This window comes from Lipotes vexillifer, unplaced genomic scaffold (genome assembly GCF_000442215.2).
Source record: "Lipotes vexillifer unplaced genomic scaffold, Lipotes_vexillifer_v1.1 scaffold26, whole genome shotgun sequence".
NCBI classification, from domain to species: Eukaryota; Metazoa; Chordata; class Mammalia; order Artiodactyla; family Lipotidae; genus Lipotes; species Lipotes vexillifer.
In genome coordinates this window covers 697511-714206 of record NW_006797936.1, presented here as the reverse complement: position 1 = coordinate 714206, position 16696 = coordinate 697511, and the positions used below count along the sequence as shown (strand labels likewise).

General features: G+C 38.5%; 1 protein-coding gene across 1 annotated transcript in view; it reads right to left on the bottom strand.

The window, feature by feature from the left end:
* Positions 1-16696, bottom strand: part of HS3ST5 (heparan sulfate-glucosamine 3-sulfotransferase 5) — a 180507-nt gene that overhangs the window by 99292 nt on the left and 64519 nt on the right. The window contains exon 2 of the mRNA XM_007469981.1: positions 15794-15906. The gene's annotated coding sequence lies outside the window, so the exon portion shown is untranslated. The remainder of the gene's footprint in view (positions 1-15793; positions 15907-16696) is intronic.

The following is a 16696-nucleotide window of genomic DNA, read 5'->3' as shown; positions in this document are numbered from 1 at the left end:
CGGGGCACGAACCCGGGTCTCCTGCATCGGCAGGCGGACTCTCAACCACTGCGCCACCAGGGAAGTCCAATATATGGTATATTTAAATGAAGAAATACACCATGTGGCAATGACAATAAAGTACAACTACGTACAACCATGTGGCTGAATCTCGAAAACATTACGTTGAGGAAAAGATTCATACTTTTATCATGATTTCATTTGTATAAAGTTCAAAAAAGAACCTAATTTAGTCTAAGATGACACAAATCAGAAGAATGTTTACTGGGGTGAGGGTGGGAGGTGGTAGCTGGAAGGAGACAGGGATGTTTGTTGGAATGCTGGTGATTTTTGTCTCTTGATTTGAGTGCTGCTTACACAGATCTGCTCTTTGTGACCATGCATTGAGCTGTATACTTATTATGTGTGCATTTTCCCTGTATGTATACCATACTTCAGTAAAAATCCACCCCCCCGAAAAAAGAAACTTTGGCACTCCCATTATCAGACTATACGTTATCAAGAAATCCTCTGGCACAATCGGAAAAATTTACAGAATGTTGTGAATCGTAATTCTGCTAAAACTAACATTTGTTTCAGTCATATCTACAAAAATAAATACTTCAATATTGAAAACGTTTGCTAAAGAAACAAATGTGTTTGATGAGAAAGCAAAAAACGCTATTTCCTTTGGCAAGCATTTGTGGGATTGGAGGTAGCAAATGTAAAGCTTCCAACGTGTTACTGAATTTGTTTACATGCTCAGTTTACTCAGGATTCAGAATTTTGTGGAGTTGTATTTTTTAAAAACTGTAGGGATAAAAATAATTGTAACAGAAATAAAAAGAATAAATTTCTAAAATGTTGCTATGGCTCCATCCCAACTCCACACAGTTGACAATGCCTGGCATGTAACAGGCATCCAAAAAATATTTGGTATGTGAATAAAAATATAGAACACTGAGTACTCTTTAGAATACATCTAATCAATCTTTGTCACATAGAGGTAAAATGAGTATTTTTTAATACCTGGTAAATAGCAAATTAACTATACTTCTTTACAATTTTAGTAGACAATAATAGAGAACAATGACTGAAAAAAATAAATCTCTATTAAAGTGCTAATTAATATTATTTACAAAGTACCTGTAAATGATAGAACATCACTAAATGATTTATGAAGCAACAAATCATTGAGGATAAAGAAGTTTTTTTATTAAAGAAAAACTTGAAACTTGTTAGAACCTTAGAAAAATGAATAAAAAATCCACCTTCCTGTCCACTACCTTTAGAGAAAATATTAAGACAGAAGTATTACTCTCCCTGGAATTAATCATATATTAAATTGGTGTCAAGAAAACCTTAGAAAATATGAGCTTTCAGGGAAAAACACTTACAATTTATATTTTCTACTTTTAAGTCATATATTCTTACTATGACTCTAAAAATCTGTCTAAACCACCATTAACATTTTAAGAGAAAGTTCTCTACTTCTTACCAAACAGAAATAAATAATACCTGACAACAGCATTAGGGAACATAAACATAAAATTACCTGTTATTAAAAACTGAGCACATTTTTCTCAAAGAAATATATTACTCAACTGTAAAATAGTATGTTTGCCATTCACACTAATGTTTCAACATTATGGTTCAATCTTCTAAAAAGCTGACATGGAAAATAATGGCGTGATAAACTAATTCATCATAATGTGCAAAAGAAACAGCTGGAATAAATTGTAATAACCTTTCAAAAACTAGCAGCTTTTAAAAGTATTAATTTCTACTCCAGATAATTGGAAAGGACACCTGGGTGGGTAGGCAATATTTTTTATGGGATTGCTCTGTCAGGAGCTCAGATTGTCTCTGGACTCAGCAATGATCATTTAGCACTAAATGACAGTGAATCTTGCAAATAGGTCTTCCTAGATAGCGTTTGCCATAAATTACCAAACTCAGCTCCCCTCAAGGTCAGCCATATGAGAGGGCAGGTATCAAACGGCCTTTGCCGAGACCTAGAGTGGTCCTCGGGTTTCTCATAAATGGACAATAGTTGTGTTGGCTGCCATAAAATCAACGTAATGGACTGACAACATAAATTACTGTCAAACTTTGACAACATTCGTCCCTAGAAAACAACTGAAGAATGCTTTTATACCAAAGCTGGGGAAAATGGATAACAATATGTTTTGCTCTATACTAGAACATAAATATTCTTAACAATGCTAAGTGGGGAATGAATTAATATTAGAAGCCACAATATGTCTTACTTGATGCACTAAAAACAGCATCTAAGTAATATTAAAATGACACTTGTTTTTTGAAGTAACTGATATATATATATATATATATATATATATATATATATATATTTTTAATTCATTGGAGCTTTAGACCTGTGTATTTGTAGTACCTCTTTAACTCTAGTCATCTCTTTCTTCGGTTGGTTGCAGGAGAGCTGAATGTATTAGCATCGTTATTATGCCAGGCTGTAAAGTCTAACTGACACTTGCCCGGTTGTTAGACACTACTCAGGAGGAGCTCACTGCCAGAGAACTAGAAGTACCTACTGTGCACCTGGTCCAGGTTCACCATGCTTGGCTCAGACCAGTGTTCTTCCTAAGAAACATATCATGTAGTCAAAACCTTTATGACAACTAATTATTTTCCAGAGAGTTAACTACAGTTGAAGGATTCAATGGAGTAATCGGAAATAGCAGATTTTAAAGAACATTTTCTATTTATTGGTTGCTGAACTGTTCAGAGATTTGCTGTGTGGGTAATTTTACTTACAATAGAATCTTGCTTATTTTAGTGGCTGAGGTGCTTCTGCTGTCCTAAAACTACTTCTGGGGTTTTTAAAATATAGGACCATGTTTTTGATTAGTGTCTTAAAAGATTACTATGGTGCTCAGCAGATCTTGTCACATCCTGCAGAAACCCCCAGGTTAGGAAAACAGTTTTGGACTCAAGAGACTTGTCTAATTTGAGCTGAGTGGAGCTCAGCTGTGTTTGACCTGCATCCTCTCAATTTGTTCTGTATTTAGGTAGCTATTTATACAGAAGTCTTTATGTCATTGTAAATATTTTTTCTTGAACGTTTTAATGAAAAACAGGGTAGTCTTCAAAGTCTTGTTCATCTGTTTGGATGCATTGAGAGAAAGAAACTACTGAGTTTCACATTACTTCTGCAACAGGGGGGGGGGGGAGAGAGAGAGAGAGAGAGAGAGAGAGAGAGAGTGTGTGTGTGTGTGTGTGTGTGTGTGTTCATTCTAGGGAAGAAGGTTGCATTTGCCTGGCACTGGGTATTTTTATTAAACCTAAACAACTGAAAAGAATATCGATGTCTTTCTAGTTTTATTTTATCTATGTAGTCCACTATGTAGTTTACTATGCAGGATCCATAGTAAAGATATATTCTTCTGCTCTCACACCACCTTGGATAAGTCATTTGAATTCACTTTCTCTATGGCTAAATTTTTCCATCTATAAAGTAAAATAATTATTATACAAAGACATCTTGAAGACAATGGAAATAATCCTTGGGGGAAGGCACCAAATAAACCCCCAATTACTAGAGAATCATATCAATAATGTGTGAAAATAATGTACTCTAGACATTCAATTCACTGTTTTAGAAGTCAATTTGGTAGAAAATACAACAGCTGAACTAATAAATTGGAATTCTGGAGGTAAATTAAATATCAGCATTTTGCTAAATTTTCTTTACTCATCTAATTTTGCTACCATTCTTTAACTATGGTTGTTATTATTATTACTATTATTACTATTACTACTATGATATACAGTTAGAATTATTCTCTCAGGCATTTTTACAATATGATCTACTATCTCTTGGAAAGCAGGACTTCACTGTAGATTTAACACTACATTGAGTAAAAGCAAGATCTTCCTTGAATCTAATGACATCTCAGACCATGATTATTGTATATAACATCCAGTGAACTCTATCCACTTTTATAAACTATAGAAGTTCCTAAACAGAATTTAATCTATTTTGTGCCTCTCTCTCCCGTATCTAGTCATCACCTTCTTTTATGTCTTTCTTTGCACGTTCTCTTGCATTTATTTCTTTCCTTCTAGTCTCATTGTTACTCTGTCCAGAACCTCATCACCTTAGACCGAAATTATTGCAGTAGTTTCTTTGCTCTTGTTCTCTTTCCACCAAACCATCCTCCCTGCCAAATTAACCTTTTTTAAAGCACTATTTTAATTATGCCATTCCCCTGATCAAAATTTTTCAATGATTCCCCATCACCCGGAGGCCAAAGGCCAGAGTCTTCAGCTAGAATCGAAGCCTTTGGCTATCTGGCCTGACCTCCTTTTCCAATCTTATCTTTTCCAGGTCCCCTGCACAAATCTTCAGGATAATAAATGTACTTGCTGCCTGGGCACCTCCACCACAAACACCGGCCCAGCCAGTGCCATCCATCCTCTCTGCCTAGCCAGTTGCCTTCCTTCGGAAAGGCTTTTTTTCCCACTTCAACCCATAGTCAGCACCTCCAGCCATGAAATTTAAGCGTTCATTTTTTGGTGTTTAAAATGATTTATTTCACTGTTGCAATATTACCTAACTCAGTCTTTGTTGCTTAATAGTTATCATGTCTTTTCTCCCTAATGAATTTGTAAAGGTCTTTGAGGGCAAGGGTGTTTGAGTTCTTATTATCTGCCAACCTCCCTAGCACACACTTATAAAAATAGTTGGCAATCAATAGATATTTGTTTAAGGGATGAATGCACAATGCTGCTCTACGCTTCTTGTAAGATTAGGATGAAAGCTATCCAGTTTGTTTGTAACTTGTAGTATTCCAGCACAGCAATTTATGTAAATGAGACAGTTTTCCTAAATTTAATACATGTTTCAATTCTTAAGTTCTTAGTGAAATTCTAGATTATAAAGTATAAGCTGGGCACATTAGATAGTTAATGTTAACTCTGACTTTAATGTAAACATGAGCACTATTAGAAGAAACACAGACTAGTGCATATTCATTGAATTAGTGCTAATTTTCTGGAAGTTTCTTACTAACAGAAAGCTCAGTAATTTCTAAACAAAACTAAAATCCCTCTGAGAATAAATTCAGAGAAAAAAGATAATGATGCAGCAGTACACAACCTAAAATATAAATCAGACATATATTTTAGCTTATAATAATCTGTAGAAAGATTATGAATTTTGGAACTTGGCAAGACCTGAGTTGGCAACTTGGTTCTGCTACTTACCAGGGGTGCCATCTTGAGTTAGTAACTCAATGCCTTGAACCTTAAATTTCTCACAAGGCAGATGGGAATATTAATATCCAATTTATTTGAAATAAAAATTGGAAAGGAAGAAGTCAAACTGTCACTGTTTGTAGATGACATAATACTATATATAGAAAATCTTAAAAGATGCCACCAAAAAACTATTAGAACTAATAAATGAATTCAGTAAAGCACAAAATTAATATACAGAAATCTGTTGCATTTATACACATTAAAAATGAACTATCAGAAAGAGAAATTAAGAAAACAATCCCATTTACAATTACATCAAAAAGCATGAAATATCTAGGAATAAATCTAACCAAAGACGTATAAGACGTACGTCTTTTTGGCCATTCCAGACGCTTTCCTGACACTCACCACACTTCAGACTTGTACTCAATGATCAAAGAAGTTGCAAGACGACCCCAACAAATAGAAAGTTACCATGCTTATGGGCTGGAAGAATTAATATTGTTAAAATGGCCATATTCCCCAAGGCAATCTATACATTAAATGCAATCCCTATCAAAGTACTAAAGGCATTTTTCACAGAACTACAACAAATAAGCCTAAATTTTGCATGGAAACACAAAAGACTCCAAATAGTCAAAGCAATATTGAAAAAGAGGAACAAAGCTGGAGTTATCATGTGCCTTAATTTCAAACCATACTACAAAGCTACAGTAATCAAAACAGTGTGGTATTGGCACAAAAATAGCTGCATAGATCAATGGAACAGAATTGAGAGCCCAGAAATGAATCCATACTTCTATGGTCAATCAATCTGTGACAAAGGAGGCAAGAACAAACAATGGGGAAAAGACAGCCTCTTCAATAAATGGTGTTGGGAAAACTGAATGGCTGCATGCAAAAGAATCAAACTGGATGACTTTCTCACACCATATACAAAAATAAACTCAAAATAGATTAAAAACTTAAATGTAAGACCTGAAACCATAAAACTCCTAGAAGAAAACATAGGCAGTACACTCTGACATTTGGTCTTAGAAATATTTCTTTTTTTTAGATTTTTTTTTCCTCAGGTAAGGGTAACAAAAGCAAAAATAAACAAATGAGACTACATCAAACTAAAAACCTTTCACACAATGAAGGAAACTATCAACAAAATGAAAGACAGCCTACTGAATGGGAGAAGATATTTGCAAATGATGTATCTGTTAAGAGGTTAATATCCAAAATATACAAAGAACGCATACAACACAACATCAAGAAAAACAACCCAATTAAAAATTGGGCAGAGAACCCAAATAGACATTTTTCCAAAGAAGACATACAGATGACCAACAGACACATGAAAAGACGACCAATGTCACTAAACATCAGGGAAATGCAACTTAAAACCATTGAGATATCACCTCACACCTGTCAGAATGGCTATTACCAAAGAGACAACAAATAATAAGTGTTGGCGAGGATGTGGAGAAAAGGGAACCTTTGTGCACAGTTGGTGGGAATGTAAATTGGTGCAGCCACTATGGAAAACAGTATGGAGGTTCCTCAAAAAATTAAAAACAGAACTGCCATACAATCCAGCAATTTCACTTCTGGATATTTACCTGAAGAAAACAAAAACACTAATTTGAAAAGACATATGCACGCCAATATGCATGGCAGCATTATTTGCAAAGGCAAGATATGGAAGCAACTTAAGTGTCCATCAGCGATGAATGGATAAAGAAGATGTTGTACACACACACACACACACACACACACAAAATGGAATATTACTCAGCAATTAAAGAAAGAAATCTTGCCATTTACGATAACATGGATGGACCTACAGGGTATTATGCTAAATAAAATGAGCCAGGCAGAGAAAGACAATCACCATAAGATTTCACTTATATGTAGAATCTAAAAAACAAAACAAACAAACACAACAAAACAAAATGAAAACAGACTTTTAGATACACAGAAGAAACAGGGTTGCCAGAGTGGAAGGGGATGGAGGTGGGTGAAATAGGTGAAGGGGATTAAGAGGTACAAACCTCCAGTTATAAAATAAATAAGCCATGGGGATATAATATACTGCATAAGCAATGTGGTCAATAATCTTATGATAATTTTGGGGACAGATGGTTACTAGATTTATTGTGATGATCATTTCATAATATATGCACATGTCAAATCACTACATAGTAAGCTTGAAATTAATACAGCATTGAACATCAACTATATTTCAATAAAGAAAAACTTCAAAAGAATATCTACTTAATTTGAAAAACCTGAGATGATTAAACTCTTTTGAGCTGGTTATTAGAATAATGAATTTAAAGTCCCTAGGGCACCTAGCCCAGTACACAGCTCAGCACATTAATAAATGGTAGCTATTGTTTTGTTTTCAGAATTTTTCTTTTTGACTCATTACCTCCTATCTATTATGGAGGTAACTGGCGTCCCTAATAGTTAAAGAGCATGAGTACAGGAGTCTAAAAGATTTGGGCTTGAATTGTGGTGCTACCATTTACTAGTTTACTAATCTCTATTAACCTCTCTCAAATCCAATTGTATAAGGATATATGGGGGAAAAAAAAATCTCCTTGCAGGGACATCCTGAAGACTGAGAGATACCTATTTTAAAGTGTCTAGCATAGAGCAGGCCCTCTATGAATGTCAGATAATATAATTCATATGAGTCTCCTCTGAGATGGGTACTATCCTACTATGTGTTGAGGAACACATGTGTATGAATATTTTTTAAGTAATGGAGATAGAAACATTTTTCTCTGTTTTATTCCAGTACTTTTCAGAAAAACATAATTTGGTATTATAAAAATTATTCTTATAAATAATATTCATATAGTGACTTACAGTTTACAAAATACTTCTATAACTTAGGACAAGACCCTAAAAATATTCCCCAAATTAGCCATTTGTTGCTATATTATTGAAATCATTATCTCTGCAATCCTTTCTACCATCAAAATGCTTAATCATTAACAATAATGCTAAACTGCAAATATTGGGGAGGCTATTTCAAAAAAGTTAAATGTGTTATTGTCATAGGCCTATAGTTTTAGGAATACTTGACAGCTGAAATTGGCCAGATGAAACTGAACAATTGATGATAGCTTTTCCATATAAGCAGTAATCTTGGAAGCCTCTTCTAGGCAGGCTTTCACAAAAGACACTTACCAAAGTGGTTTCTTAATTTATCTTTTACTTCTTGAATAATGTTCTAAGTATCAGATAGGTTACCTGTTCTCATTCAGGTTAAAATACAATTTAAAAAAAATCTGGTAGGTGGTTTCTGGAACTTTGCATATAAACAAATGAGTAGAAAAAAATGTGGATCATTTTCTTAATTCTAAATGCATTAGGTCATATGCTGAGATTAATGATTTATTGTCTAAACTCATTAGGAATGCAATTAAATGCTCAGAAATGGAAAGCACCTTACAGTTTTTTAAGACTGAGCTGTTTTTATTATCATAATAACTGAAGCACATGCTTAATGACTCATCAAATACATTGACTTCTCTTCAACATCTACAAGGTCAAAACCAGACATCAGGTACAACTTGAGTGCCATTAATTCCTCTGAAAAACTTTTGAAGAGATTGTTTCAAGAAGCAGCAGGCTGGATCCCACTGAGGCCTGTAGGAGGTTTTAGGTCAGGGGTCCCCAAACCCTGGGCCACAGGCCAGTACTGGTCCGTGGCCTGTTAGGAACCAGGCCGCACAGCAGGAGGTGAGCAGTGGGCCAGCGAGCAACGCTTCATCTGTATTTACAGCCGCTCCCCATCTCTCACATTACTGCCTGAGCTCTGCCTTCTGTCAGATCAGCGGTGGCATTGATTCTCATAGGAGCACAAACCCTACTGTGAACTGTGCATGCGAGGGATCTAGGTTGCGCGCTCCTTATGAGACTCTAATGCCTGATGATCTGAGGTGGAGCTGAGGTGGTGATGCTAGCGCTGGGGAGCAGCTGCAAATACAGACTATCATTAGCAGACGGGTTTGACTTCACAGAGACCATAATAAATCAACTGCTTGCAGACATATCAAAACCCTATCAGTGAGTGGCAAGTGACAATGAAGCTGCATCTGGTGGCAGGCTTTAAGTCAGAATCCGACACTTATTTTAGTCCATGTGTGGCCCGCCCATTATTTTATTTATCACTTCCATCCGAGCCTCTTGCCCTCACTGTGCACTTGTCTCAGTCACAGTTTTTGTAAGCCCACAAGCTAACCCTAGCCAAAAAGAGTAAAAAACAAACGTTGCTGGAGAGCTTCTTTGAAAATGGGGAAAGACCCAATGATGAGACAGCAGAAGAATTTAAGGCTGTCAACAAAAAGAAAGCTGCATTTAAAAGGAAATACCAAGAGTCCTACTTAAATTACCAGTTCATTGCAACAGGTGATTCACATTCTCCAAGACCGCTTTGTATAATATGTGGCAACCGGCTATCCAAAGAAGCCATGAAACCTTCAAAACTTTTCGCCACATGGAGACCAAGCACCCTGCATTAAAACACAAGACTTTGGAGTTTTTCAAAAGAAAAAAAAGTGAACACAAAGAACAGAAGCAATTATTGAAGGACACCATTTCATCAAATGTGTCTGTACTGAGAGCATCATTCTTAGTGGCTAACTGCATTGCTAAAGCTAAGAAGCCCTTTACTATTGGTGAAGGGTTGATCCTGCCTGCTGCTAAGGACATTTGTCGTGAACTTTTGGGAGAGGATGCTGTTCAAAAGGTGGCACGTGTTCCTCTTTTGGCTAGCACCATAACTAGACGAATTGATGAAATAGCAGAGAATACTGAGGCACAATTGTTACAGAGGATTAATGAGTCACCATGGTACGTAATCCAGGTTGACGAGTCTACCAATGTTGACAGCAGGGCAACAATGCTTGTTTTTGTGCCATATATTTTTCAGGAGGATGTGCACGAGGATATGTTATGTGCACTTTTGTTGCCAACCAACACCACAGCTGCAGAACTATTCAAGTCTTCGAATGGTTACATATCAGGAAAACTGAATTGGTCATTTTGTGTCGGTATATGCGTGGATGGAGCGGCTGCCATGACTGGACAGCTTTCTGGTTTCACTACTCGGGTCAAAGAGATCATTTCTGAATGTGAGACTATGCACTGTGTCATCCATAGAGAAATGCTGGCTAGCTAAAAAATGTCACCTGAACTTAACAACGTTTTGCAGGATGTGATTAAAATTATCAACCACATTAAAGTACGTGCCCTTAACTCACATCTGTTCGCGCAGCTCTATGAGGAGATGGGCGCAGAGCACACGTCTTCTCTTACACACAGAAGTGAGATGGCTTTCTAAAGGCAGATCACTGGTCAGAGTTTTTGAGTTACGAGAGCCACTCCAGAGATTTCTTTTAGAAAAATAGTCACCACTGGCAGCACATTTCAGTGACACAGAGTGGGTCGCAAAACTTGCTTACTTGTGGTACATATTCAACCTGCTCAACGAACTCAATCTGTCATTTCAGGGGAGAATGACAGCTGTGTTCAAGTCAGCAGATAAAGTGGCTGCATTCAAAGCCAAACTGGAATTATGGGGGTGATGAGTGAACATTGGGATTTTTGACATGTTGTAAACATTAGCAAAGATTTTGAAAAAGACTGAGCCAGGAACTTCTTTCTCCTAGCTGGTGCATGATCACCTATTTCAGCTTTCAAAAGAGTCTGAGCATTACTTCCTAACCACAAAAGACTCCCAAACTGCGAAGGAATGGATCCACGACCCATTTGTGAATAAGCCAGGTGAATTGACTTTGGGCTAGAAGAGGATCAACTTCTTGAGATCACAAATGACGGCGGCCTTAAAAGTATGTTTGAGACAACTTCAAATCTCCACACATTCTGGATTAAGGTCAAGGCAGATGTGGCCCATATATACAATGGAATATTACTCAGCCATAAAAAGAAACGAAATTGAGCTATTTGTAGTGAGGCAGATGGACCTAGAGTCTGATACAGAGCAAAGTAAATCAGAAAGAGAAAAACAAATACCGTATGCTAACACATATATATGGAATCTAAGAAAAAAAAAAAGTCATGGGGAAACTAGAATAAAGACACAGACCTACTAGAGAATGGACTTGAGGATATGGTGGGGGGAAGGGTAAGCTGTGACAAAGCGAGAGAGAGGCATGGACATATATACACTACCAAACGTAAGGTAGATAGCTAGTGGGAAGCAGCCGCATAGCACAGGGAGATCAGCTCAGTGCTTTGTGACCACCTAGAGGGGTGGGATAGGGAGGGTGGGAGGGAGGGAGACGCAAGAGGGAGGAGATATGGGAACATATGTATATGTATAACTGGTTCACTTTGTTATAAAGCAGAAACTAACACACCATTCTAAAGCAATTATACTCCAATAAAGATGTTAAAAAAAAAATAAAGTCAAGGCAGAATATCCTGAGATTGACACAAAAGCACTGAAATGCCTGCTTCCATTTCCAACATCCTATCTTTGTGAAGCAGGGTTTTCTGCAGTGATAGCAACCAGAACGAGATTACAGAGTAGACTGGACATAAGCAAAACACTTTGGGTGTCACTATCTCCCATCACCCCCAGATGGGATGATCTAGTTACAAGAAAACAAGGTCAGGGCTCCCACTGATTCTGCATTATGGTGAGTTGTATAATTATTTCATTATATATTACAATGTAATAATAATAGAAATAAAGTGCACATTAAATGTAATGCGCTTGAATCATCCCAAAATCATCCCCCCGCCACGGCACGGTCCATGTAAAACTTGTCTTCCACGAAACCGGTCCCTGGTGCCAAAAAGGTGGGGGACCACTGTTTTAGGTACTTTGGGAGCTGGATACATATTTTTTTTTTTTTCCTGCGTTATGCGGGCCTCTCACTGTTGTGGCCTCTCCCATTTGCGGAGCACAGGCTCCGGACGCGCAGGCTCAGTGGCCATGGCTCACGGGCCCAGCCGCTCCGCGGCATGTGGGATCTTCCCGAAACGGGGCACGAACCCGCGTCTCCTGCATTGGCAGGCGGACTCTCAAGCACTGCGCCACCAGGGAAGCCCTGGATACATATTTTTGAACCATGTATTTAAGAACAGTATTACTCTTAATCCTCCGACTGAGAAGTTTGCCACACAACCATTCCTTATACAAGGTATCTGGTTCCATATGCAACAGTCCTGATTTCCAATGTTTTTGTCCTGTGTCCAGTCCTTGGTTTAGTGATTATGGCCATTATACCCACATTTAAGGACATGATAACTGTCACTTGGTAACTGGTAACTGAACAGCATTGGGTCAGCATTGGTACTAGAGCCATCTTTTCTAGATCTGCTCCCAGAGTCCCTACACAGGCATGGTGTTTCTTCATGCTTGGTCTTTACTTCCTTTCAATGCTTCCACCTTCTCCCCATGGCCCACTAGGAATTTCAAACCATTTGGGGATTTCTCCAATGTTTCAGTATTTATATTTACCAGGCCCATGACTATATGTTTGTAATGTTAATGATAATTTCAAAGCCATCTTACAAATAAAATATTTTGATTCTCCTGACAATGTCATGTGAGATGAGGAAACTGAGGCATGAAGAGGTTCTATGATGTGTCTGAGTCACTTGTAGTTAGTGTCAAAACGTAGTCCCTGCCTCATAACTCTGAATTGAGCCCTCACTTCACCGCCATTACTTACTTCATCATTTGCTTGGTTGATTACACTTGTGTTGGAAATTCTTTCTCACCAGCTTTGTGATTTTTACAAAATGTTTGTTAAACTCTCTGAATTTTAGCTTCCTTGTTGGTAAAGGGGATATAATAATACCTATTTCATGGAGTTACTTTGAGAATTAAATAAAATGCTGTACGCAGAGTAAAAAACCTAGAATAAGGTAAGTGTTCAAACATGTTAATTCTTCCATTCCTCTCTCTTGGGTATGCTTCACATAAGGTAGTTCCTCTAAGTCCAGAGAGACTTCTGAAGTTACTCTGTAATTCAGTGGTAGGCCAGGAGAGCAGAGCATATTTAAGTATTAGTAGGGTGACAAAATTCAACTTAATCAAGGATTTATCAATCATCTACTACAACCCAACACAGAGCTAAGTGCTACAGCACAAATGAAGTAGCAGTAGCCGAGGGATTCTGGCAGTGAGAAGAACAAGACTGCTGAGAATTTCCTAGAAAATACAGACATTCCAAGAGGGGCTAGTCTGCCAAGTTTAATAGAGCTCTTTGTAACTTCTCCAAAATAATTTCAAATAAAATAAAACAATTTTAAAACTCATAAATTTTATAGTTTACTCTTAAGTAGCACATTCCACCAAACCCCAAAGTGTTATCTTTGTAGACAATGATACTGTGTCCAACCTACATTATTACATGGGGTGAGGGAGGGACCATGGAAGAGCCAGTCTCATAAGGAACCTAGAGACGAGAGGTTAAAAAATGTGTTAGATCTTTCTGCTTTGTTTCATTACTTGAATCACCTAGATTGTAAAACATCCTAGGGTAGGAATAGCCATCTTGTATTTTCTTCATCTTTCTCCTTCAGTGCCTGGGACTAGAAATACTTGTTGAGTCAAATTTGATTTAAACCATAAGAAAAGAGAAGAATAAATTTCATTATTATCAATATGAACTAGTCGCTAGGCACCTGTGTGAGACAGCGTGGGGAGTAAAACAGCCCAGGGTTTAGGATCAGACACTTTGGTTCTCATTCTGTCCCTTCTCTCAATCTTAGGCAGTAACCTGACCGCTCAGGGTCACAGGGTTCCAGTTTTTAGAATGGGAATTATGCCATCTATCTTCTAGTATTATTGAGAAATTAAATGAGATTAACTATTATTGTATATACAGTAACAAATAAGTAATGAGTTTTGAGTGTTTGATATATATTAGACACTATTCTAAGCTCTTTTTCTTTATTAGCTCACTGAAATTTTACAACTTAAGGAAATGGGTGTATTACTATTATTCCTATCTTGGAGATGAGAAGACGAAGACATAGGAAGTTTTGTGGGTTGTTTTTTTTTTCTTTTTGCGGTATGTGGGCCTCTCACTGTTGTGGCCTCTCCCGTTGCAGAGCACAGGCTCCGGACCTGCAGGCTCAGTGGCCATGGCTCACAGGCCCAGCCGCTCCGCAGCATGTGGGATCTTCCCTGACCGGGGCACGAACCCGTGTCCCCTGCATCGGCAGGCGGACTCTCAACCACTGTGCCACCAGGGAAGGGAAGCCCTGTGGGTTTTTTTTTTAGTAAATTTATTTATTTTATTTTTGGCTGCGTTGGGTCTTTGTTGCTGCTCACGGGCTTTTCCCTGGTTGTGGTGAGCGGGGCCTACTCTTCATTGTGGTCCGTGGGCTTTTCACTGCTGTGGCTTCTCTTGTTGTGGAGCACGGGCTCTAGGCATGTGGGCTTAAGTAGTTGTGGCACACAGGCTCAGTAGTTGTGGCACACAGGCTTAGTTGCTCTGCGGCATGTGGGATCTTCCTGGGCCAGGGATCAAACCTGAGTCCCCTGCATTGGCAGGCAGATTCATAACCACTGTGCCACCAGGGAAGCCCCATAGAAAGTTTTTTTAAAAACCTTGCCAAGGTCACACAGCTAGTAGTTGTCTGGGCAGCAACTCAAACTCAGGCAGCCTTGCTCTAGAGTCTGTGTTCCTGACCACGCCGCTTTGTTGACTCGCTCCATCATGGTAGCTCTTTTCAAGCCCATTTCCCCGGGTCCTGGACTCTGATACAAATATGCAACAGATCCTGCCTCTTCAGAAATAAACAGCTACACTGAGGACACAGGATAGACGCATGAAGAGAGAAACAGCCATACATGACAGAAGTTGTCAAATGCCAGAGGAGAGGTATGACTACAAGCCCTACACACATTTGAAAGGAAGGAATGAATTGGGATGGGGAATCAGCAAGATGTTGTCATGTACGTGAAACCTGACTTAGGTCTTGGAGGAAAAACAGAACTAAAACCAGCAGAGAGGATTGGGGAAAGTTATTTCAGATAGTGGGACGGCAAAGACAAAGGACTTCTGTGCTCAGGAAACAAGATTCAGTGCCAGTGGGAAATGTTTCTATATGGGAATGCTGAGATTACAGAATCAGGAGGCAGTTGTTTTTTTTTTTTTTTTTTTTGCGGTATGCGGGGCTTTAACTGTTGTGGCCTCTCCTGTTGCGGAGCACAGGCTCTGGACGCGCAGGCTCAGCGGCCATGGCTCACGGGCCCAGCCGCTCCACGGCATGTGGGATCTTCCCGGACCGGGGCACGAACCCGTGTCCCCTGCATCGGCAGGCGGACTCTCAACCACTGCGCCACCAGGGAAGCCCCAGAAGGCAGTTTAAAGTCATTCTGCAGAATGTTTTAAAAGCCCACAGAGGAGAGAGGACCTCCTGCTGGAGAGCCACCCTGCATTTCTGAGTGGCTGTGTGCATATGTGCGTGCCTCCAAGTCCTGCCAAGTAGGGCTTTCAAAAGGCTGATGAGACGGCAGGTGTATAACATTAATGGGAAAGCTAGATAATGGATTGCAGGAACACACAGAAGTCTTTGGTACACATACCTACATCCAGACACCTCCAGCTATTCCAGCGATGATTATCTGGTTGGTGGATGCTCCATGGTCTCTCCGCATCTACTGCTATCCTTTTGGCTTGTCCCCTGCTCTGTTAGCACCTGGGGGTAGAGACAGAGGCAAAGTGATCTTCCCATTAGTCCTTTTTTTTTCTCTCCACTCCTCAGTATCTGTGGTTAAAAATTTGTGCTTGAAGAAGCATATTAGGTATGATCAGAACATTTCTTTCTTTTTTTTTTTTAAAGTACTTCCAGTCTTTTTATTAAACAATTTGTTGATGAAGGACAGAGCTCACATTTGAGCCTAACCCTGGAATATATAATTGCTAATTCCCTTTGATCGGAGATGGACTTGTAAATTGGGGGCTACCCCCACGTACTTTCATGTAATGTTCTTGTTTCTGATCTGGTTGCTGAGGATTTTAGGTTGAGAGTGGTTAAATGTACTCTTTTAAAAAATGCTATATATTGACCTTTTTACAACCATATGATGATTATCCATCAGTCATTCTTACCTTTGCTACTACTTGAATATATTAAGCAATTGCTGCTTCTTCCTAAGTTGAATATAGATTACTAGGAGACCTGAGTAATTCTCTAGCTGCAGAGTACATGTAAGGCTCTAAAACAAAAAGTGTTGTATTGGAAAGATGAAAAAAGAAATTGATGGGAAAATGAAAAAAAATTTCAACATAATAGATTTGCAATGCCAAACTCCTTTTTAAAAAGTAATATTTCATTGTCATTTCAGGCTATTATTAAGAATGCATATGAAGTCTAAATAGACTGTAGGAGCCCACTCCTAATACATCATTAACACTAATATGTATTTGATAATAGTAGACATAAAGATTATTCAGTCCAGGGCTTCCCTGGTGGCGCGGTTGAGAGT